This window comes from Petaurus breviceps, unplaced genomic scaffold (assembly GCF_028583685.1).
Source record: "Petaurus breviceps papuanus isolate PSGF00001 unplaced genomic scaffold, PetGlider_PUasm1.0 154, whole genome shotgun sequence".
Taxonomy (NCBI): domain Eukaryota; kingdom Metazoa; phylum Chordata; class Mammalia; order Diprotodontia; family Petauridae; genus Petaurus; species Petaurus breviceps.
Genome location: NW_027185715.1, coordinates 15,898,530 through 15,923,896, shown reverse-complemented (window position 1 = coordinate 15,923,896; position 25,367 = coordinate 15,898,530). Strand labels below are relative to the sequence as shown.

Here is a 25,367-nt window from a genome sequence, read left to right as displayed (position 1 = left end):
ATCACCAGTCATGACCAATATTTTACCACTACATAACCCTGTGTTTGTTCATTTACTCAACAATCCTTAATGTTCAAGCTTGGAAATGAACTCATTACTAAGCAGAAAGCCCCAAATATCTACAATCCACAGTGAAGCACTCTTCCCCTTGGCAGGGATCCATCATACTACCCCAATGTAAGTAACCCAACTGATTAAACTATTACCTTTAATCAGTCTGAATCCCCTGATCTTTTTCTTTCATATTGAACTCGCCCCACAGTTTTGAGGGGAAGATTTGGAGTTCTCTAGGTGGGGGTGATGGGGTACCTGGGCTCTAGGTCGGACCAACTTGTGGAGCCAGTCTGTGAAGTTGTGATTTGTCCCTTCCCGCCCTTGAGTTCTGCCCCTTCCCCCTATCCCACATTCCATCTAGGCAACACCCTTCGACCCCTTTGGTTCTTACTTAATCTCTTCATTTCTCCTCCCGCCTGGCCCACACCCCCCTTTTGCCCTTGCCGTTTATCTCCTTAATGACCTGGCCCAAATCTTATCTAAACTATCTAGGTACTAAAGTCACATGCTCCTCTTGGTCAGCTCTGACCTTTGTCTATGCATTGAGGCCCCTCCCGTCAGGTCAGCCCTGACAATGGCAGCCCTACCCTTTAAAAGTAAAAGTATGTACCCCTCTCACTCACAGGTCCCCTAAAGGACTCTTGCCCGCTGTAATGGCGTATTAATAAACTTTCTCAACTCTAACTCCAAGCAAGGCTGAGCTGAATTCTTTCCAGACGCCCTGTTGAACCTATTGGGATCCCGTTTCCCCACCCCTCAACAGGGGAATTCTGGACCTTACAACTAGAAATATATTTAAAAACAACCACTTCAAACATTTTGTGAGAACATGCTATTTCTGAAAACATGCTATAGATCGACGCGTATCACCTTTGTGTTAACCACTAGTATCTTTTATCATTTGCTCCTTCACTCCCCCATCTCTCTACTCTCCTCAGATTGTGAGGATTTAAGGATATAGATCAGAACAAACACTCTTCCTTGGTTGCTAATCCTTAGCTTAAGCTTTCCAGTTTGTTTCCTTCCCATTGAATGCTACTTGCATGAAATACTATTCTAAAAAGTCAACAGCAAATAATTCAGTTCATCCAAGCAAAGGGAAATCAGAAAAGTTATGTATTCTATATGTAGAATATGCCAGAAAATACACAGTAATGAATCTTCTCTGTAGATGGGAATAATATGAAATCTCAGCTCAGTCAAAAGAGAAGGCCCAAATTCACGAAAGAGAATTCTCAGGAGTCTCTAGGGAGGCAAGCTGAAAATCATGGATAGGCTGGGGAGTCAGCTTCCCCTACATGTCTGCTTCTTCTGAAGTCTTTGTCTCTCCACGTGTCTCCCAAAGTGAGTCTGGAACCTGACCCCCATCAGAACCACACGTGTCTCTGTATTCAAGAAGCTCTGATACTAGAGTAGGAGTCAAGATGGGAGAGTAAGAGGACAGATCTCCACAACAATCTAGAAAATGTGCCAGACTAAAGTCTGATTAGGAAAGCCAAGAAACAGTCATGGTGAGTCAGTTTTCCAGCACAGGAAAGACAGACAGGTCTTCAGACACTGGGTTGGGGCAGGTCAGGGGCACAGCATAGTGGCAGTTGCAGTGGAGGGTGAATGAGGAACATTCCAGTGCCCAGAAATGGAAAGGGAACCAAGATAGAACCCAGGGAAGGAAGCACCCCTGCAGAAAGAGATCCCAGGAAACCTCTGAACTAGTGCTGGGAGAAGAAGACATGCCCTCTGCCAGTTGTATCACCCATTACTCAAGGTGAAGAGGAGTGGCCAAACCCAAGCCAGGGGTCCTAACTGCGTACTGAGCACAAAAGAAATTCCAGAAATTTAACTGGGTGACTGAGAACAGAAACACCTTTAGTGAGAACAGAAGCAGAATGTAACTCAGTCCTAGCCTTTAGTCCAGCACATAAGCCAGTCAAAAAACCAGGACACTAAACCACAACCACAGGGGAGCTAGATAAAAGCAGTACAAAACTTTTCTGAAGGAAATAACTCCTTAAAAATTAGACTTGATCAAATGGAAGTTAATGACCATATAAGACCTAAAAAAATAAAGCCCAAAGACTGAGAAATAGAAGAAAATATACACTATCTAATAAGAAAAACAAATGACCTGGAAAATAGATCAAGCAGAGATCATTTTAAAAATCATTGGTTTACCAGAAACATGAACAACAATAACAAAAAGAACCAGAAAATAACATTTCAAGAAACTATAAAGGAAAATTGATCACATATCTTAGAATCAGAAGACAAAATAGAAATAGAAAGAATTCACCAATAACCGCCTGAAAGAAACCCCAAAATGAAAATTCCCAGAAATATTGTAGCCAACATCCAGCACTAGTGGTAAAGGGGGGAAAAAAAAGCAATGCAAGGAGCTAGAAAGAAAAAAAAAATCAAGTAATGTGAAGCCACAATACTCAAACAAGATTTAATAATGACTACTCTAAATTATGGAGGGCAACAGATATAGGATTACAATCAAGAATAGCCTACCCAGTAAAACAATATAATCCTATAGGGGTATGGAAGGGAAATGGCTATTTATCAAAATAGAGAATCTTTAAATATTCCTGATGAAAAAACCATAACTGAACAGAAAATTTGACATGAAAACACAGGACTCAAGAGAAGCATAAAATGGTAAATATGAGTGAGAAATCATAAGGGACTAACACAAGTTAAACTATTTACATTAATTTTTAAGGGAGATTACATACGTAACTTCTCAAAACTATCATCACGAGGTGTCTTAGAGGGAGTCTAATCAGATAGAGACCTCGATTGTGGTTGTATTATACTGATAATCTTATAAGAAGAATGGAAGGAAGGGGGAGAGGGGTAAAGGGAGAGGAAAAAGGGGCAAATTATCCCCCATAAATGGACCATGCAAAAAAGAGTTTATACACTGGAAGGAACAGTAGGGAAGGGGAAGAGTAGGCAACACTGGAACCTTACTCTAATCTCAACGGGTGCAAAGGGGGGGGAAAGCCACATACAGACACAGGTGGGAGAGGAATTCATTCTACCCAAAAGGGAAATAGGAAGGGAAAGGGTTAAGAGAAAGGGGGTTGGGGGATGAGAGATTAATGTTAAGGGAGACTGTTCAAAAGCAAAACATACTCTTAGAGAGGGTACAAAGTAAAAAAGAGAAGGATAAGTATAAAAGAATAGTACTGAGGGGAATAAACAGTTTTTGAAACAGAAAGATGCACATAAAGTTAAAACAAGGGGCTGGAGCAAAATCTGTTATGCTTGAGCTGAAGCTAAAAAAAAGTTAGAGTTGGAAATCATGATCTCAGACAAAGCAAAATAAAAGAAATAGACCAAATTAAAGGAAATAAACAGGGAAACTACATTTTGTTAAAAGGTACTATAGACAATGAATTTATATGAATACTGAACTATGCGCTGAATGGCATAGCATCTAAATTCATAAAGAAATTGTTAAATGATTTACAGGAAGAAATAGTAAAACTATAATAATAAGGGATCTCAGTTTAGTCTCTCTCAGAACTAGATAAATGTCACCATAAAATAAATAAGAAAGAAATTAAGGAAATGAATAGGATATTAGAAAAGTTAGATATGATGGGACTCTGGAGAATACTGGATGGAATCTAAAAGAAGTATACTTTTTTCCTCAGCTCTGCTTGGCACAGTCAAAAAAATTGACCATACATTAGGACACTAAAATCTCCAAAAAAAAAAATGCAGAATAGAATGCCAAATGTATTTTTCCCTGACCATAATGCAATAAATAGCATTCAAGAGAGGGCATTTGAAGCATAGATTAAAACTGAATTGAAAACTGAAATGACTTAGTCCTAAAGAATGGGTAGGTCAAAGAACAAATCAGAGAAACAATTTATAATTTCATTAAAGATAATGATAACAATGAGACAACATGCTAACATTTACTAGATATGAACAAGGCAGTATTTAGGGGATAATTTATGTCTCTAAAAGAGAGAAATAGCAGATACACAAATTTGGAAGCAACAAAAAAATTAGAAAATAAAAAATGTTAAATCCCCCATTTAAATACCAAAATATAAATCCTGAAAATAAAAGGAAATAGGAACAAGATTAAAGGTGAAAACTAAATTAATAAAAACAAAAGATAATTTTGTGAGGAGGATGGGGACAGGCTTGGATAGACCATTGGCTAATGTGATTTTTAAAACCCCAACAAAATTACCAATATCAAATGTAAAAAAGATGAATTCACAACCCATGAGGAAGAAAAAAGAAACAATTAATAATCCCCCTACTATATGACAATAAAACTGACAATCTAGGGGCAGCTAGGTGGCAAAGTGAATAGAGCACCGGCCCTGGAGTCAGGATGACCCAAGTTCAAATCCAGCCTCAGACACAACACAAAAACTAGCCATGTGACCTTGGGCAAGTCACTTATCCTCAACTGCCCTACCTTCCCCCCCACAAAAAGCAAAAAAATAAAAAACCAAACCCAAACAATAAAACTGACAATCTTAACAAAATGGTTGAATGTTTATGAAAATATAAGGTGCCCATATTAACAGAGGAACAAATAGGATACTTAAATAATCCCACCTGAGAAAATGGAGTTGAATAAGCCATAAATGATCTGCATAAGAAAACAAAATCCAGGACTAGATGAATTTAAAAGGCAATTCTACAACAGATTTAAAGAATAAATCATTCTAATCCTATAAAGACTGTTTGAAAATGTAGGCAAAGAAAGAATTCTACCAAATTCCTGCTATGAAATAAATATGGTCTTGATGCCTAAACCAAAACAGAAAAAAGAAAATTGCATACCATCTTCCATAAACTGCTAGTAAGATTATAGCTATCTATAACAAAAATCATACACGCTGACCAGGCTGTATTTATACCAGGAATGCAGGGCTACTTTAATAGTAGGAAAACTATAAACATGACTGACCATATTAACAACAACAAAATGCCATAGGATTATCTTGGTAGATGAGGAAAAAGCTTGTGACAAAATACATTGTCCATTCTTATTAAAATGCCTAGAAAACACTGTAATAAACACTTTTCTTGTTTTTTTTTTGGAGGGCAATTGGGGTTAAGTGACTTGCCCAAGGTCACATGGCTAGTTTTTGTGTTGTGTCTGAGGTTGGATTTGAACTCAGATCCTCCTGACTCAAGGGCCAGTACTCTATTCACTGCACCACCTAGCCACCCCAACACTTTTCTTTAAAAATGATATGTAATTGGAGATCGAATCCTGGGCTCAGACACTTAGCACAACACCCAGAAATAACTGGCTGTGTAACCTTGAGCAAGTTACTTAACCCCAATTGTTTAAAAAAAAAAAAGACTATAGGTCCAGAAAGATATCTTGGGGCGGCCAGGTGGCTCAGCGAGTAAGAGCACCGGCTCCAGTATTGGGATGACCTGGATCAAATCTGGGCTCATAGACTCAGCACCACACCCAGAAATAACTGGCCATGCAACCTTGAGCAAGTTACTTAACCCCGATTGCTTTTAAAAAAAAATAAAAATTAAAATGATATGTAATATCAATGTAAAACCAAGAATAAACATAGAGAGTTAACTAAAAAAATCAATCAAAATAATGAAGAGGCACAGCAATATATTGTTGATGGAGCTATGAACTAATCTAACCATTCTGGAAAGCAATTTAGAACTATGCCCCCAAAGCTATTAAACTGTATATATCAGTTAGACCCAGTGATAGATACCACAACTAGTTCTATGCACCTAAAAATATCAAAGAAAGAGGAAAAGGTACAAAAATATTTAGAGCAATTCTTTTTATGGTGGCAAAAAATTAGAAACTGAGAAGACACCCATCAATTGGTAGAATGAGTAAACAAATTATGACATGAATGTGATAAAATGCTATGGTGCTATAAGAAATGCTGCAGAGGATGGTTTCAGAAAAAATCTGGAAAAGTTCATGTGAACTGATACAAAGTGAGCAAAACCAGGAGAACAACTTAAACAGTAACAACAATATTGTAAAGATAATTAACCTTGAAAGATCAAGACAATGATCCACTACAGTTCCAAAGGATTAATGAAAAACATCTCCAGAAAGAAAACTGATGGACTTGGAGTGCTAATTAAAGTGTATATTCTTCTATTTCTTGCCTTTTTTTTTTTTTGCTTTCTGGAGGGCAGATGGGGTTAAGTGACTTGCCTAAGATCACACGGCTAGTAAGTATTAAGGGTCTGAGGTTGAATTTGAACTCAGATCCTCCTGACTCCAGGGCTGGTGCTCTATTCACTGTGCCACCTAGCCGCCCCTTTTTCTTGCATTTTTTGAGGGTGAGGAGGACATGGCTAATACAGGAATTTGTTTAGCATGTCCATATATATTTGGAATCAGTTATATATGTCACACCAGTTACATAATCAGTTACATATAGTGGGGAGGAAGAGAATTTGAAACTGAAAATGAAATAAAGTTGAACAACCGCCTCCTAACCCCTCTAACATTGACTTTGCCCCTTATATAGGTGCTTAATACCATGTCACATTCATCATTCTCTCTGCCAATCTGGAGTTACACCTCCTACAATTGTAACAGCACACAAAATGCCCCAGGTTAGTCCAAAAGCCCAGTTGGACATACAAACTCGCTTCACTGAATATGATCTCTAATATGATATTCTAGTCAATGTGCTCACTGACTTCTGATCCTGAACCTTCTTTGTTAGTCACTCAGTCCTGCAGCTTTCCATAGCTGGGTGAATCATACTGCATCTGCGTGTGGACAGGGTTAGAGTATTGAGGAAGCAGGGAAACTGCTGTCACCCATATCCCCAGTCCCTAGGGTTCTATCTTCAGTAGTAGGGCAAAACAGGATATTCTGGTTACTCCCTGACTAGAAGGGAGCAGAAGAGGGATAGGGGGAGAGCTAGTACCCGGTGCTATTGGCTATTGTTACATGAAGGAGAATTTAGTTAGGTTAAATAGAAGTATGATATACCTAATATATTCTCTCACATAAAAGTAAAGCCCCCTTCCCCCCCAGAATTGAGGTCTAGACTAAGCTTTTGTCTGGGGGACTGGTAACATTCAATTTTTTTTCTTCTCCCCCCTCAATAAAAAGTTTCATTGTTGCCTTTTATTTATATATTTAGTTCAATAAACATTTACTAAGTGTCTATAATATTCCAGGCACTGTGCTAAACCCTGGGAATACCAAAAGACAGTCCCTATCTTCAAGAGGCTTACAGTCTAATGGAGTAGGTGACATGCAAAGAAATAGATATGCAGCAAACTATATGCAGAATAAATAGGAAATAAATAAAAGAGAGAAATCATTTCTGAATATTCCACCCCACTCTCACCCCAGAATTGAACTCTTATCATGTAAAAAGGAGGAACATTATTACATCTGACAAAGTAAGCAGCTCTGAAGATGTTATGTTTCATTAGCTAATTTCTATAATTATTATTGATTTTACAGTTAGAATTTTCTTTTTTTGTAGAAATTGTTCCATTTACTTTGTATCATGTATCGATCCTACTTCTACTTGTTTTATTCTGTACCAGTCCATACAAATCTTGTTTTTTCTTGTATTTGAAAGTCAAATTTTCTGTTTAGCTCTGGTTTTTACACCAAGAATGCTTGAAAATCAGGGCGGCCAGGTAGCTCAGCGAATAAGAGCACCGGCTCCAGTGTTGGGATGACCTGGGGATCAAATCCAGGCTCAGATACTTAGCACCACACCCAGAAATAACTGGCTGTGTAACCTTGAGCAAGTTACTTAACCCTGATTGCTTTAAAAAAAAAAAGAATGCTTGAAAATCCTCTATTCCATTGAATGACCATATTTTCTCCTGAAGCATTATACTCAGTTTTGCTGGGTAGGTGATTCTTGGTTTCAATCCTAGCTCCTTTGACCTATAGAATATCATATTCCAAGCCCTTTGATCCCTTAATGTAGAAGCTGCTAGGTCTTGTGTTATCCTGATTGTGTTTCCACAATACTCAAATTGTTTTTTCCTAACTGTTTGCAGTATTTTCTCCTTGACCTGGGAACTCTGGAATTTGGCTATAATATTCCTAGGAGTTTTCTTTTTGGGATATTTTTCAAGAGGCAATTGGTGAATTCTTTACATTTCTATTTTGCCCTCTGGTTCTAGAATATCAGGGCAATTTTGCTTGATAATTTCTTGAAAGATGGTGTTTAGGCTCTTTTTTTGATCATGGCTTTCAGGTAGTCCAATAATTTTTAAATTATCTCTCCTGGATCTATTTTCCAGCTCAGTGGTTTTTCTAATGAGATATTTCACATTGCCTTCTATTCTTTCATTTGTTGGGATCTGTTTTATAGTATCTTGATTTCTCATAAAGTCATTAGCTTCCATTTGCTCCAATCTAATTTTGAAGATTGGGTTTTTGAAATTCCTTTTCCATCTGGCTAATTTGGCTTTTTAAGGCATTCTTCTCCTCATTGGTTTTTTGAGCCTTTTTTGCCATTTGAGTTAGTCTATTTTTTAAGCTGTTATTTTCTTCAGTCAGGTTGTTGACTCACTTTTCTTGATTTTCTTGCATCATTCTCATTTCTCTTCCCAGTTTTTCTTCCATTTCTCTTACTTGGGTTTCAAAATCCTTCTTGAGCTCCTCCATGGCCTGTAACCATTTCATATTTTTCTTGGAAGCTTTTGATGCAGGAGTTCTGACTTTGTTGTCTTCCTCCCATTCCATGCTTTGATCCTTTTTGTCCCTGAAAAAGGAATCTATGATAGGATTGCGTTTCCTCTGCTTGCTCATGTTGCCAGTCAATTACTTTGACTTTTGAACTATTTGCCACAGTAGAACTCTGTTTTTAGAATGGAGAGAGCTTTGTCCCAAATTGCTGGGGTTTTTGCAGCTGCTGGAGCAATTAGGAGGGCACCTTCTCTGCAGCCCCCACAAGCTCTGGCACCTGGCCATACATCCCAGGACCTCCACCCAAGACTGCGATTCAGATCCAAGCAGGTCAAAGCAAGAGTGATTACCCTCTGAATGGTCACTTGGTCCCTCTACAATCTGCAGGCCAGGAGCTCCTGAAGCAGCCATTCGGCACAGCTGCTGCACCTCTACCGCTTCTTGCCCCAGGGGCAGGGGCTGGACCATGCTCTTCTGTCCACCCCTATTACAACAGAGTTCCACACTGACCTTTTACTTTATCTTTGGCGTTTATGGGTTGAGAAGTCTGGAAACCACCACAGCTGCTGGTGCTTTATTCTCCTGAAGGCTGCCCTGGGGCCAAAACCTCTCATGTTGGGCTGTGCTGGGCTCCCAGCTCAGTGCGACAGACCTTTGCTGTCCCTCTGCTGGGCTGCGTTCAGGGGGAGATTTGTTGCTCTCTGTCACTTTGTGGGTTCTGTAGCTCTAAAATTTGTTTAAAGTAATTTTTTGCATGTATTGGAGGAGGTGGAGGCTGGAGCCATGGGGAAGTCCTGTTTCTACTCCGCCATCTTGGCTCTGCCCTCTTCAAGTTCCTTATATCTGTGATTTCTTACCAAACAATGACATTCAATTATATTCATCTACATACAACATTCTTTCTGTTCTTTGCTTATTGGAATCTTCCTGTTTAAAGTTTAAGTTCATAATTACAAAAGAATTTTTAAAAATTGTATGTGTATCTATCTTTCTCAGGCTCTTCTAACACTGGCTTCTCTATTTCTCTGCTGTTACCTTTGCTAGTTTGCAGCATAAATATTCAACTCTCTTCCTTCTGTGACTCATTCGTTTTGTAACTTTCTTGTTTTAATAGTTTTGAAATGCAGTAGAGCCAGCAGACTATAAACTTCTTGAACAAAGGGACACTCACTTTTGTATTTCTATGTTTTGTGGCTAACACAAGAGATTGACATATAATTGGCAACTAGTAAATTCTTGTTGATTCATTTACTTAGGATAGAGTTCTTGTCATTGATTTCCTACTCAGTGAGGATTCTCAGGTTTTTATTTCTTTTGTTATAGTTTATATGTTTGTAAAACTTCAATTACATCTAAAGAAAGAGCTCCTTGAAATATATCTCTTCAGACAACACATGTTACTGCTATACTGGTGTAGGAACTGACATTTACCCCATTTGCATTCCCAGGAAGGGGCTTATTAACATATCATGTCATTTCTTTTTGCTTATGTGCATCCTTTTCTGTGCAAGAATTTCACACTTGTTATGAAATGTGTTGCTACAGTCTAGAAACCACTAATGTCAAGCAAGAGAAACATGGAGAAACCAAAAGTCACATGGAAAGAGAAAGTCAACCATCAGTACCAGGAGCCCATATCCTTGTCTACTGACAAAGGGGAAAAGCTTTATAAAGTATTTTGAAAGACTTTGTGCCTGTTCTTCAAGTCCACTGATCTAGAAACAATATGAATTTTACATTTTAATACAATTTTCCATGTTGTTGTTTTTTTTAGAACCATCCTTAGTCTCTTGTATTTAGTAAATTTTATATTTGAAATTAGTTTTACTTCTTTTTTTTTTCTTAGCAGGCAAAGTTCAATTTATTTGTTTATAAAAAAACATCTATGTGGTTGCCACAGCAGCTGCCTGGGTCCTCTGGACAGATACTGGAGTGTGAGTCTTCACAAGATGGTCGGTGAATTCCTGATAAGGAGACTTAGTGAACACAGTCTCCTTCCACAGGTCTGGGGTTAGATAGCTGTATGTTTTGGAGATGGCATCAAAGGTAGCTTTAGCGAAATTGCCCAGAGTGGCAGTACAGCCTCTCGCAGAAGTGTAGCAGTCATCAATTCCAGCCATCATGAGCAGCTTTTTAGGCACAGGAGCTGAGACAATGCCAGTACCTCTAGGGGCGGGGATCAGGCGCACCAGAACCGACCCACATCGCCCAATGACCTTGCAGGGTACTGTGTGAGGCTTGCCAATCTTGTTCCCCCAGTAGCCACGTCTCACAGGAACGATGGACAGCTTGGCCAGAATGATAGCACCTCGAATAGCTGTGGCCACTTCCTTGGAGCACTTGACACCCAGACCAACATGGCCATTGTAGTCACCAATGGCCACAAAAGCCTTGAACCTGGTACGTTGTCCAACTCTAGTTTGTTTCTGAACAGGCATGATCTTCAGAACCTCATTTTTCAATGAAGATCCCAGGAAGAAATCTATGATTTCAGACTCCTTGATAGGAAGGGAGAAAAGATAGATCTCTTCCAAAGACTTGATCTTCATGTCCTTGACTAGCCGGCCCAGCTTAGTAACAGGAACCCACTCCTTGTCTTCCGCCTTTCCTCCTCGGGCCCCGGGGCCTCCCGCACCTCCTGCAGCACCAGCATCGTCCGCCATTTGGTGTTCACTAGAAGTAGCAGTTTTACTTCTCATTAATTCTTACACATATCAATTTTGCCAAAAAAAATTCTTAACTATACTTCAATGTGTAGACATTCACAGTGAGCCATTAAGAACCCACTCCAAAATTTGTGATTTTGCATTTACATAGAGATACAAACACTTTTCATTCTGATTTTTTACCCCTAGTTTACATTAAGTAGCACAGATCTTTCTATATTTCTGGAGATTCTTCATACTTGTCATTCTTCAAGGCAATATACTGGAGGTATTCAGGTGTAGCACAATGGTCAACATATCAGAGGGTGAGAAGAGAGAATTCTACTCTTGGACATATCCAATTGTCAGGCTTCTCTCCAATAGAACCACACATAGCCTTATCCTCTAAACCCCCACACCATTCTACTCCATCTGCTGTGAAAACTCCCAGCTTCCCTTCTTTCTAAGCTGTATGTCAGTCCCTCAGGCTTCCAGGTACCTACAAAAGCATTTGTGTGGGTGTCATTAAAATTTTACCTCCATCCCCTGCTGAAGATCACCTAGGACTACAGAAGGTGCTCCTGGAAGATAAGATTCTGTGCTGGGGCACTAAAGGGAGTGTAAGGGCTCTGCCTCATTCCTTTTCATTTTAGATGAGATAAAATAAATCACAAAGGACAAATAGATTGGATGGCTTGTGATCTGTTTGGACAATATCACTACATGTCTGCCCAAAATCCATCCCTCTTCTAAACTGCCTTATTATTGTCAACGACAAGGATATCTTTCCAGTTACCCACATCATCACTGACACCTCACTTTCCCTTACCCCAATTCTAGTTGCCACATTCTGTCATTTCTGCCTCCACATCCTCTCATACATGTCCCCTCCCCTCTACTCATTCATCCACCACCCTGGTTCAAACCCTCATCTCCTCTTGCCCACACAGTCATAATGTTTATTCCACCTCAATGAATCTTTCCCCATTCCAATTCATTCTCCAGATAGCTGGAACAGTGAGTTTCCAAAAGCACAGATAGGACCATATCACTCTCTTATTCTAACTCCAGTGACTCCTTATTGGTTCTAGGACAACATAGTCATCTTTGTCCCATTTAAAAATTTCTCTTTTGGGGTAAGTATAAGATGTAAATACTTGTTAAAAGAACAGAACATTGCATAATTCATAAATAAGTATTATATACACATGGGGGACTGTGTTCAAGAACTTTTTGCTGATAGAGATGCTCTGAAAAATTTGGAGACCAGTGATGTTCTAGACAGAACACTGGAATAAGAGTTAGAAGACCAGGCTTCAGGTCCCATTTCTGTCGCTATTACTCTGTTATTTGGGGGCAAATAAACAACTATCTAAGCCTTGGTTTCTTCTCTAGTAAAATGAAAGGGTTGTATGGGTTCTAGAGTACCTTCTATTTAATCTCTGAGCTTTAAAGTTGGTAATGTCTTCCTAGTACCTGTCTCTTTTTGCATATACCTACTCCTATTTTCCAAAATACAAATGACCCTCATGGTACATAGGGAGTATAAATGTCTGATCAATTGCTGATCACAATCATAGTTGTGAATATATTTCTTACTAAGTTGTTTTTTTTTCTGCTAATTTCTAGTTTTAAGGATTATATTATAAATTGACAACTAAACAAAGTAAAGGAAGAACAAGTTTGAAAAGGACTTTGAAAGGCCTTTTTAGAAAAATGAATCTGAATAGGCATAATTATAAATTTTGCTAATATCTTTAGTTTTTTTTTCTTCAGATTACACCTTTTTTTCCAGAATCAAATAATCTGGCTAGGAAGGAACTTTGAGGTCCATAAAGTCCAAACTATGACTTGAACAGGAATTTCCCAGACAATGCAGATAGGGCATGAGATAAAAACTAAATTTTAATTTCCACCTCAACCATTAGCTCTGTGGCCCTGTCCTTTACCTCCCTGTGCCTCAGTTTCCTTTTGGAAGATAATAGGAGTGGACATGATGATCTCTAAGGCCCTTACCTTTTTAAATCCATGAAGCAATGATTCAGGACAAGGCATTATCCAGCCTCAGCTTGAAGACTTCTAATGATGTTTTCCAATACTTCCTATAGCAGCAAATTCCATGTGCGGACATATCAAATTGTTAAGATGTTTTTCCTCTTGTTGAACCAACTTCTCCATTTCCGAAACATCTACATGTGTAATTTCTCTTCCAAGTGACAACCCTTCAAATACTAAAAGGCAGCTATCATGTCCATCGTGTTAAAAGATATAAATATATATATTTGAACCTGAGTCTTTCAATTCCAGGATCTGTGCCTAGAAGGTGTAGCTATGCTCCTGCTAATCTTGACTGTTTTCTGTGACTAGTGAGCCAAGTGATGTTTTCCCAAGCTGCTGTTCTGTGTGGTCAGTCACCTTGGAGCACTGGCTAGAAGTTTGAGATTGGTGGCAAGACTAGACCTGGGTTAAAATTCTTCATCTGTCACTAGCTCTCAGCTGAGTGATCATGCATATTACTTCACTCTGAAAACTCCCTAGTCTTTATCTCCTCTTATTATTAATTCATTTTTAAAACAAACTAAGACCAATTCACTGCCATTTTAATTTGAAAGAAAAACAATGAAAAAAAGAGTTCCATTAATACCTGATTTTGTTCCTGAATTTTGAAATGGATGATCCTTTACCTGTTGTGATGTACATGATTCAAGACACCTGGCTTTAAGTTTTGACATTAACACTGACTGTGTTTGACCATAGACAATTCACATCCTCTGTCTGAGTCTCAATTTTCTCATCTGAAAAATGGGGGTAACTGTTTCATAGGCTTATGGAGAGAACAGCACTTTGTAAGCCTTAATGTGATATTCAAGTCAGTTTGATTAAAGTGCGGTGTTCCAGTTAGGTCTGTAAAGAGATAAATGAGAGAACAGATCTTTCTCTACTGCAGTCCCATTTATCTGAAATTTGGAAAAATAATTTTACAATATTGTTTCTACTTCCTTAACAAGTAGGATTGGTTCTTTTAGATAAAATGAAACTTGCTTATGTCTTCTTCCATTTCTCTTTCAGAACTTCTAGAAGATAATCTTGTGAAAGCAATAAACTGTGTGAAGAAGAGGACTTCAGTCATGGTTTGTTTTCAGTCACTATAAAGAATAGTTAATTTCTTTTGGTGATGAGCATGTTCAGTGAGGGAGGGTGTGCAAAGATAAAATCAAATCCATTCTTTTATGCATTGTGTAGCAGCACCTAGGCTGGTAGGGTATATTCATACTAAAAATCATTTTTTAATAATACTCCATAGCACAACCTCTCCTAATAAGAATCCTAGGGTTGTGTGGTGCTGCTTTTGTAATTCTACAGAAGGACAAGATATCACTGTAATCATTATTTAATAAGTAAGTACAATGCTGTAATTGCCCACAGGAGGCTCTCTACTTGAGCCATCAGTCCAGTGATCTTGTAAGTCCTATTCCTGGACTCTATTGGAGATAGCCCTTTCTTAAGAGGCTGCAATATGCATTCTGGTCACCAGAGGGTGCTCAGCCAGAAGATGCTGAGGCTACTCTGCCCACCCTCCAGTAATCCTCTGGCTGTAGTTCTCAGCACAAAACAGCTAGCATTAAGCTCAAGTTGGCAGGGTTCCAAATGGGGTCTGAAATGAAATATTGTTCAAAATGTTGAAATACAGTCTGTGGCCTATACAGCTCCATGAGCTTCTAAATCTTTTAGATTTTGTTCTCCCTCTGATTTAGAATCAAATAATCGTGAAGTTTATTTTGCCTTTTTAAATTTGATTTTGAGATTTTTATGCCTTATTATATGGTCAATTTTTATGTAAGTGCCATGTGCTATTGCAAAAATATATATTCCTTTCTACTGTAATTCTTCTAATATGCTATTCACATCCTTAGTTTCTTCATTCATTGGATTATTGAATTCTGAGAGGGGACAGTTGCGGTCCCCACTACTATATTTTTGCTGTCTATTTCTTCCTATAACTCACTTAGCTTCTCCTTTAAGAATCTGGATGCTATACCACTTGGTACATATATGTTTAGTGTTGATATTGCTTCATTGTCTATGGTACCTTTTAGCAAGATGTAGTTTCCTTCCTTATCTCTTTTAATTAGGTCTATTTCTTTTTCTTTTATTTCATCTGAGATCAGGATTGCTAGCCTGTTTTTTTTTTTTACTTGCCCCTTCCCTTAGTGGCCAAATACAGTGGCCTTTCTCAATCTTCATTCTCTTTGATGATTCTGCAGACTTTGATACTATCATTCTCTTCTCCTTGGTATTCTCTTCTCTTGAGATTTTCAGGGCAGCATTTTTTTGGGTTCTCATATCTGTATTTCACCACTCCTTCTCAGTCTCCTTTGTCAGATATTCATCCTGGTCATCCCTCCTAAGGGGCATCCTGTCCCCTAGGACTCTGTACTGGACACTCTTCTCTTCTGCCTTTATTCTATTTCACTTGGTGATCTCCTTATTTCCTTCTTCCCTTCCTTCTTTTAATCAATCCAAATTTCCTTCCTTCCTCCCTTCATTTCTCCTTTCCTTCCTTCTTCATTTTTAAATTCCTTTCTTCCTTCCTTCCTTCCTTCCTTCCTTCCTTCCTTCCTTCCTTCCTTCCTTCCTTCCTTCCTTCCTTCCTTCCTTCCTTCCTTCCCTCCCTCCACTTAGTCTTCCATCCAGTGGTTGTAGCCTGATTTGTATTTCAGTAAATAAAAACTCTATCTCTTGGATCTGGGCATTTTTTATAGCTGTCCCCAGCATCCTCTCCCTCCTTGTCTCCTTCAAACTTCCCTGACTGCTTTCAAGTCCCAGCTAAAAGGTAGGAAGTCTTCCCCAAAACTGATGAATTCCTATGCCTTCTTTGATAATTACATCCTATTTATTCTGCACATAGAGCTTTATTATTCTTTATTGCTTTTTTTCTTTCCTCAGCGCTTAGGACAGTGCCTGGCACAGAAAGGGCTTTAGAAATATTTAGTGACTGACTGGCCCCTAGTACAAAAGCTTTGAAAATTCAACAAAACACAATTTATATGAGCCAGTGTTCACGTCATGAGTGTTAAAGTCACTGAGTACATTTATACCTGTTCCTAGTTTCTCAATGCCCATAGACGGTTGACTATCCAATCAATCCCCCTTGGGGCAATAAGATCTTCCTCATGGGATGCAGCCAGCACCAACAGAAGCAGGAAGGCTACCAGGGCTCCCTTTCTCTGAATATCCCCTTCTCCACTTGGCTGTTCCCAATTAGCTCTCACCAGGACACATATTGTAGACCAGGCCTGATTTTGGCCTCTCCTATTGGATCAGGTTCAAAATGGCAATGAAATGGGGCACTTGTACTCCACTCAAGAGTCAACTAAAGGAGGTTTTCTCAGTCATGTCAAGTCTGAAACCAAATGACCAAAAAGTCTCAGAGATTATGCAACTGCTGTTAACACTAAAAATACCCAAGAGCTCATACAAGGCATCACAACCATAGTTAATTCTAAGAAATAAAATTTAAAAAAATTTTTAAAAATAAGGCCAATAGTCATCATAAGAAAAAAGCTTTCTTTATTCCATCGGAGGAGAGAACTAGATATGTGTCATGGCCTCTTCTAGGAGGGGACACACTTTAGAGAGGCCAAATCTTAACCCATATAGCAATGGCTGTGCAGTGATCTGTTACCCTGACAGTGAGGGGTAAGGGAAACAAGGAGACAAGTTTGTTTCATAGCAAGGCTTCATGACCATGATATGGGCCCTGCAGATGCCTGTCTAAGCTCATGGACCACCTTGGGATGGTGTGAAACAATTCTGGGAATTTTCTGCAGAAGAGTTCATCCAAAGGGTGAATACAAAGAACTGTTATGCCAAGCTCAGGCCACAGCTTGCTTGCTGGGCCTTAGCTCTGGAAAAGATGTGTCTCCTAATAGAAAAGGAGAAGGATGATCTTGGCATGGGGAATCTGACAGTCATATCAAAGAAAGTATCCTCAATAGTAATATTGCATTGATTCTGTATTGGACCGGTTTCCCTTCTACTATGTTGTTCATGCTGGTATGTTGCTCAAGCTTGAGAGAGGGCCATCCATTTGCTTCCTTGCATTGGGGGTGACTTTTGTTTTAGCCCACCAGGAAACTAGGGGGAAGGGAGTTAAGAGGACAAAACCTTCTTGCCTCTCCAAGGGGCAAACTTGCTCCCAAGGTTCCATAAATACTACTTCTCCAGTCAATCGGGACCTCTCCTTCCTTGGCATCCTCATAGGAAGTACAGGGTGAACAACCAAATCTTTACCATTTTGGAGGCCCCAGTTGAGGGAGGGACTGCCTCTATTGTTCAGGGTTGGCTGAAGCAATAGTCTCGCTTCCCTGCCAACACCAGAAAGCAAGCTACCTCCCCACATCCACCCTTTGATCTTCTCAGCCCTTCCTAGGAAAGAGCTGTCCAATGGGAACTTTAATGGCAGAACGTGGAGGGATTCCATCGTTTGCAGATTACAGTAAGCAAAGGGCTACCCTAGGCTTTCTTTTTCAGATACCTATGTCAGTGTCCATTCCCCTGAGGCCTGCATGGCTGCTCACTCTGTTGCCACTGGGGCCTTTGGAATCTCCACCATTTCCCATTGCTACTAGATGCCCCTGTTCATTTTGCTGGGCCCAAGTAATGTTCCCTTTCCCTGTATTGTGCGTACACACTAAAGTCTACTAATCACAGGGGTATTAGATGGTGAGGTAGATAGAGTGCAGGGCTTGGAGTCAGAAAAAAAAATGAGTTCAATAAGGGTTAATAATAGCACCTGCCTCTGAGGCTTGTAGGAGGAGTCAGTTAACACAGTGCCTGGGGAATGTTAAGGGTGTACTGAATGCTTCCTTCTCCCTTCCTTCCTTCTTTCCTTGACCTGAGACCTTCACCTCTGTGTCAGTACAGCAATGATAAAGAGGTTCCTGTGGCTGGGACAGGGTCACACCCCTCCCCTCTGGTCCTGGTCAAGCACTGCTATGGATCCTGGCACCTCCTCCCTTTGCCTCACTGTATTTGACACCACAGTGCCCATTTTGGGTTGAGTGATGATGCAAGCACCGGAGGCCTGTTGGATTCTCAACAGTGACCCCTGTTCTAGGCACTGACCAACACTAGACCTGAGAACTACCCAATGAGGAGGCCTGAGTGCTGCTAACGTCCCTTTCTGCCAGGTCCAGGCTCCTGCCTACGGTCTGAGCACTGTCCCCCTCGGCCAGGCTAAGCCCCGCTGTGGGAGCTGTTCCTGTTTCCCTTTCCTAAGACCTGCTCTGGGAACCATGCCACAGGGGTTCCTTACTCATCCCTCAAGAGAAATTCCAGAGAGAAAGATATATAGTTATAGGAGTTATAAGAGAAACTCCCTTTTAAAATTTTAAAATTAACGCAGCTCTTTCTTTTTTCATCAAATCAACTGGAATGTCCTTGGCACCTTTGTCCATACTTCCAGAAGGATCTCTAGGATTTTGGGAAGAATCAGATATTTTCTCCTCAGATGCTGCTTCCGCTCCTTGCATTATCCCAAGGAATCCCATAAAATCCAGCAGACTCCCAAATTCCATATAAAATGTCCTAAGCAGCTTCCTTGGCACAATTCTTAGACAAGCTCTTAAATTCAGGTTTTAGGGAGTGTCCATGCCTACCACATGGTACAGACATCTCAGTCATCACTGCCAATACAAATTTATGAAAATTCCACAAAGAATTTATATTACATATCATTTTAGATATGACTCTTGAGAACATGAAGTATATGTAAATCTATTCCTAGCTGCTAAATGCCCACAGTTTAGTATCCAATCCAATTCCCTTGAGGCAATTGGAACCTCCTTATATCATGCAGCCTGAACCAATAGAAAGTGGGAAGCCATCCTGTCAACCAACCAATCAATCAATAAACATTTACTAAGTACTAACAAGGTGCCAGGCCTTGGTATACAAAAGAAAAAGAAAATCCCTCTCCAGGAGCTCATAATCTTTTCTCTTTTGTATATTGGTTTTAATTTTTTTTTTCCAGTAAATAACAGTTTTTTTGCTGCTATCTTTTCAGTAACTATCCCTCTGTGAAAAACTAACTGATGTTAACTGGTTATCTAGGGTATTGAGGAAGTATAACTTGATAGTGGAATGCTAATCAATGGTGTAAAGCTAGGTGGTGCAGCAGAGAGAGTGATAAGCCAGGAGTCTGGAAGGCCTGGTTCCAATTTGACCTCAGACACTTACTAGCTCTGTGTCCCTGGGCAAGTATTTTAAACCCATTTACCTCGATTTCCTCATCTGTAAAATGAGCTGGAGGAAGAAATGGCAAACTGCTTCAGTATGTCTTCCAAGAAAACACCAAATGGATATCATGGCAAATCAGCTAAACAGCAACAAGAAGAAATCAATCATTGATAATCAATCATTGATTATCATTGACAATAAAGAGGAAATAACTGTTACAGGATATTGCTGGTGGAGGGACAACCTATCAAAACAGAAGCGTGTGCTGACAGCAGGGGCAAGACAACCCCAGGCTCTCAGAGAGGGCAGAGGTAGTCACCTTCTTTCTCCTGACAGCTTATTGTTGGCAAGTAGGAGGTGGGATGAGGACATGGGGCTACGTAGGCTCCATTTGGGGTCTTGGCTAAGACATCTCCTCTCTCCGAAGGCTGACTATTCAACCTATATTCAGTGTCACAGCCTCAAAGTTCTCCCACCCAATGTACTCAGCATCCCAAGGCTGTCCTTGAAAGAACTGTCCCACCTGACTGTGCAGAAGTGTTTTTAAGCCCCCTTTATTCTATTTCTATTTCAGCCCCACCTTAGCTCCCTCTGAGCTTTGGTGATCAGTAGTCTTTTTTTTTTTTTTAAAGCAATGAGGGTTAAGTAACTTGCTCAAGGTTACACGGCCAGTTATTATTTCTGGGTGTGGTGCTGAGTATCTGAGCCCGGATTCGATCCCAGGTCATCCCGACACTGGAGCCGGTGTTCTTACTCGCTGAGCCACCTGGCCGCCCTGGTGATCAGTAGTCTTGACACCTTTCTTATAAGCCCATTCCATTGTATCATATCCATTCCCCAACTCCTACTCTTGCTTGAGACTTTAATATCTTATCTTTTTAATTTTTCACTAATGGATGTTTGTAACAAAAAATTATTTTTAATTAATGGAATAAAATAGGTATTTCCATAACACTGTATAATAAAAAGAAAATTGCATACAAAGCTACAAATCTATTATGTACAATTTATTTCTTTTAAATACATAAAAAGCTATCATGTAAATTCTTTTTTTTTCTTCCCTGCCCTGCCCCCTCCTTAGAGATGGCTACCATTAGACTCAAATACATACATACATGTCTGTGTGTGTGTATACATACACATAAATACAATTTTTCTATACATACTTCTATTTATAAATTCCTTCTCTGGATGTAGATAGCTTCTTTCTTTATATATTCTTTACTTTTTAATTAGTGTACTTATAATGGTCAAAATAACTTAATCACTCAAAGTCATTCTTAAAACAAAATTGCTGTTACTGTACACATTATTTTTTGGTTCTACTCACTTTGTTCTTTACCATTTCATACAAGTCTTTCCATGCTTTCTATGATCATTGAACCCATCATTTCTTTTTTTTATTTTTTAAAGCAATTGGGGTTAAGAAACTTGCTCAAGGTTACACGGTCAAGTGTTTCTGGGTGGGTAATAATTGTCTGAGCCCGTATTCGATCCCTGGGTCATCCCGACACTGGAGCCGGTGTTCTTACTCGCTGCGCTATCTGGCTGCCCCGCTTATCATTTCTTATAGCACAGTAGTATTGCAGCACAATCATACACCCCAACTTGTTCAGCCATTCCCCAATTTATGAGGATCCCTACAGCTTCCAATTCTTTGCCATCACAGAGAGAGCTGCTATAAGCATCCCTTTCATATTAAAAGTTATAATTACTATTTGTGAATTTCCCTCCATCTTATTATTACTTGCTGTTTTCTTTCTCAGTCTCTCTTTTTACCCTATTCCTGTTGCCTCATCTTCTGCCCTCACCCTTCCACTCCCTGTTCTACCCAAGCCTTGAAGAGTGCCACCTACAATCTTCTCCCATCCTCCAAAATCGCAACCTATAGACCCTTCTCAAAGTCCCTACCCAACAAGGTCCCCCAGCATTCTCACCTCTCTATGTATTCAAAAGGTTTCTACACCCTTCCAGATGCACATGTTCTTTTTTTCTTCAACTCAGGTGAGAATAAATTTCCAAAGCAGCCCTGCACGCCACCTGCTTTCTCTGTATTCATTCTTTCACACCCCATTTTTATAATGAAATTGCTCATTTTTACCCAATTTTATCTTTTAGAATCACCCGCATCATACGTCCCCAACCTTTTTTAACCTACATTAATAATGATGATAGTTTTAAGAATATTGATAATACACACACATGTGTGTATCTGTATATATGTAGTGTGTGTGTGTGTATATACATATATATATATGTATATGTATATGTAAATAGTTTGACCTTAATGATCCCCCATAATTACCCTTTAATGTTTTTCTTACATTTCTTCTGGATCTTTTGTATTGAATATTTGATTGAGTTCTGGTCTTTTTATTACACATATCCGGTTTGTCTTTCAGTTTGTCAAATATCCATTTTTTTTTCTTTCAGAATTATATTCAACTTTGCTGCATGTGTTATTCCTGAATGCAACCCCAGCTCTTTTGCTTTTCAAAATATAATGTTCCAAGAAACTATGGTCTTTTATCGTAGAAACTACTAGGTCTTTTGAAATCCTGAATATAATTTCACATTACTTAAATTGTTTTTTTCTTCTTCTTGCTTCCAATAGTTTCTCCTTAACCTGGGAGTTTTGAAACTTGGCTATTCCATTCCTGTTGGTTTTCTTCCTAGGATCTTTTTCACATAGTTAAAGGTAGATTTTGTCTATTTCTACTTTGCCCTCCTGTTCTAGAATCATCTATGTAAGAGAAATAACTGTATCCATGGCAGCTGATGAGATGACCAAGTGAAGCCGAATTGGAAGCCCAGTGATTTGGGTGCTGCTCCTGCCTGTCCTCACTGCTTTCCATGGGGAGACTCACTGTGCATGGCACAGGTTTGGCATCACCGCCCACACGCCTACCAGACTGTTAACCTGAGGGGACTCAGCCCTTCTCAGGAGGAAGATGAAGCCTGACATTTCTGCTCTTCTTTCTGCTCGCTATGCTGTCACTCCTTTGTTTTGTGGGGTTTTGGGGGTGTTATTGTTATCTCTCTGTTTTAGCATTTCTTTTCCTACTCTGGTGCTACCCACAGGGGGTTACTCACACCCCCTGATTGGGCTTGTCCACTATTGAATTCAAAGCAATTGAAGTGATAGAAGAGTCCCTAGAAGAGTTTTAAGAATTTACCATGAAGGGATGTGGTTTGGAAGGAGCCATAATGGCTAAATATGTTAAGCTAGTTTTTCTTTAATAGCATCAAAACCATCTTCCAGGTTTGATTTCTCATGCAACTAAGGTTCAGGCCATAGTCATTGGCCTAACTTCCTAGTGGCCTAAGTATAAAAGTCACCCCCAAAACAAGGATGACTGGGGAGGCTCTCTCTCAGGCTTGACCAGCACATCAGCATCACCTTCATAAAGACAGGGAAGCTCTGCTCAATGGAATCCATGGCATAATCCTGTTAAATATCCTTTCCAAGATATGACTGAGGAAACCTCCTTTAATTAACTGCCAGATGGTCTGAGTGTTTTGTTTAGTTCCAGTTCCAAACCCAAAGCATCTGATAAGTCTGGACCCAATCTGGCCATAAGAGAATTAGCAGAATATATTGTTTATGTTTATTCTTGTGAAGAGATTTCACACAATGGACATGATAGATGTCTTTTAGTATTTGAAGGGTTGTTACTTGGAAGAGGAATTAGACATGTAAATGTTTCAGAAAGGGTAAGGCTGGTCCAACATGAGGAAAAACATCTTAACAATTTGATATGTCCACACACCGAATGTAGTGCTGTGGGAGGTATTGGAAGACGTTGTTGGAAGTCTTCAAGTGGAGGCTGGATAATGCCTTGTCATGAATCACTGGTTCATAGATTTATAAAAGGAAGGGCCTTGAAAGTTTATCACATCTACTGCTCTTACTTTCAAAACAAGGAAACTGAGGCCCAAGGAGGTAAATGTCAGGATCACAGAGCTAATATTTGAGGTGGAAATTCAAATCTATTTCTTCCTATTTCATGCCCTATCTGCACTGTATAGGGAATTCCTGTTCAATGAATAGTTTGGACTTGGTTGACCACAAGTTTCCTTACTAGCCAGATTCTTTGATTTGGGGGGAAAAAGTGCAATCTGAAGAAGAAAAAACCTAAAGATATTATCAAAATTTATAATTATGCCTCTGAAGCTTCATTTTTTTTCTGAAAAGACCTCTTAAAGTCCTTTTCACACTTGTTTTTCCTTTACTTCCTTCAATCATCAATTCATAAAACAATCCTTTAAACTTGAAATTACCAGAAAAAAATTTAAGACACTTATTCACAAGTACAGAAATCTGAAAGTAAGTGGACATTTATACTCTTTATGTACTATGAGGGTTATTTGTAATTTCGAATGAATTAAGTGTGAAGACATTACCAACTTTTAGACTCACAGATTAACTGGAAGGGACTCTAGAGCCATTTTATTTTGCAAAGAAGAAACCAAGGTCTAGATAATTGGTGACATGTCTCCAAAAGGGAAGGTTCCCCTAAGGAAAAGGGAAAGGATTCTCTTGTGAGCATAATTCCAGATAATTCCTTTGGGGCAAATGCTAAAATAATGGAAGAATACACCAGAGACCTAAGCACAGAAAGTTAGCTCTAAGGCCTTTGAGATAGAGAAGAATAAAGAAAATAAATTTTTAAAAATAAGCAGAATAAAAAAAAATAAAGAAAAAACACCCTCAGTCTTTTCCCAGAGGCTGAGGGATCAGATGACTAAATTCTTCAGGATGGACACTGAGTCCCCAATGGCAGAAGAACTCTTAAAAGTGCACTTTGTGACTAAGGCATGGCTTTATATAAGAAAGAAAGTGCTAAAAGTAGAAGACTGGAGTGATAAAAAGTCATTGGAGGAACTGGTGAGGGAAGCACAGAAGGGGTTTGTGAAAAGAGAGTAAGAAAGCCAAAGGCAGAAGGCTAAGATCATGTTGATTACTATTAATGGGATGAGGAAAAAGCCTGAACAAGGAGAATATAAGTGTAAAAATGCAAACTGGGTGGCTGAAAAACAAAAGAGTTTTGGAAAAGGAAGGGGCTGTGTTTTCAACAACTATAAAGAGTCCTGTCCTGCAGGCTGGATATTTCCACTTAGGAAACCCAGACATTTCAAAAGAGTGTCCTGAGCTGTAGAGGAAAGGAAAGGATTATTTCCCCTGATGAATTTTGAGGCTTATATTAGGTCCCACTTGGAACCTTCAAGTGAACATTAAGGTGTGGGACCTAGGAAGGGGGATGTGGAAATATCCCAGTAAGTCAGAGGTGCTGGGGGTGGGGGGCAGATGCAGAAATCTAGAAGAGGTCTCTGGGAACCCTTTTGAAATTGGCTAAAAGTCAGAGTAAAAGTATAACTCTGAGTTTTTGACCAGTCTGAATTTGAATTCTAAATTGGTCTTTCATGCACAATGCCTTGTCAAATGTCTTGTCTGTGTGTTTGAGAAATGTTTCACGTTTTGTGGTGAGAAGTTCCTAAGGTCTGTAATTCAAGAAAGAGAACATTGGGAGAGAACTCCCACCTTAGACTTTTAATAGGAGATTAAGATTCTTTTCTCTTGGGTCTCAATACTGGCCAAGGTGGGATACCAGACTAAAAGTGAAATAATAAATAGCCAACAGTATCCCAAAGAGATCACTTAAAAAGAAGTTTTAGCTAAAATTGTTTTGCTAATTTGTTGTACTTCAAACCTACTGTGAATCTTCTTCTTCTTCTTCTTCTTCTTCTTCTTCTTCTTCTTCTTCTTC

General features: G+C 39.3%; 1 long non-coding RNA gene and 1 pseudogene across 2 annotated transcripts in view; one reads left to right on the top strand and one right to left on the bottom strand.

Moving 5' to 3' along the window:
* Positions 1-25,367, top strand: part of LOC138155938 (uncharacterized) — a 131,569-nt gene that overhangs the window by 99,698 nt on the left and 6,504 nt on the right. For both annotated transcript variants that reach the window (XR_011167031.1, XR_011167030.1), the window contains exon 2: positions 14,428-14,489. This is a non-coding gene — a long non-coding RNA (uncharacterized lncRNA). The remainder of the gene's footprint in view (positions 1-14,427; positions 14,490-25,367) is intronic.
* Positions 10,536-11,415, bottom strand: LOC138155923 (small ribosomal subunit protein uS5 pseudogene; annotated as a pseudogene).